This window comes from Arachis duranensis, chromosome 4 (genome assembly GCF_000817695.3).
Source record: "Arachis duranensis cultivar V14167 chromosome 4, aradu.V14167.gnm2.J7QH, whole genome shotgun sequence".
NCBI classification, from domain to species: domain Eukaryota; kingdom Viridiplantae; phylum Streptophyta; class Magnoliopsida; order Fabales; family Fabaceae; genus Arachis; species Arachis duranensis.
This window is the reverse complement of record NC_029775.3, coordinates 85238606-85238861: the sequence shown is the minus strand read 5'-3', so window position 1 is coordinate 85238861 and position 256 is coordinate 85238606. Positions and strand designations below refer to the sequence as shown.

The following is a 256-nucleotide window of genomic DNA, read 5'->3' as shown; positions in this document are numbered from 1 at the left end:
CTGAAGTCTACAGACTCATGCTTTTCCCTTTTGCTGTAAGAGACAGGGCTAGAATATGGTTGGATTCACAACCTAAGAATAGCCTGGACTCCTGGATAAGCTGGTCACTGCCTTCTTGGATAAATTCTTTCCTCCTCAAAAGCTGAGCAAGTTGAGAGTGGATGTTCAAACCTTTAAACAAAAAGATGGTGAATCCCTCTATGAAGCTTGGGAAAGATACAAGCAGTTGACCAAAAGATGTCCATCTGACATGTTT

At 41.8% G+C, this 256-nt stretch overlaps 1 non-coding gene across 1 annotated transcript; it reads right to left on the bottom strand.

Annotated features, from left to right (window-relative positions):
- Positions 1-148: 148 nt before the first annotated feature.
- On the bottom strand, positions 149-252 carry LOC127746972 (small nucleolar RNA R71). The gene has a single exon (XR_008008777.1). It is a non-coding gene; the product is annotated as a small nucleolar RNA R71 (small nucleolar RNA).
- Positions 253-256: the final 4 nt, after the last annotated feature.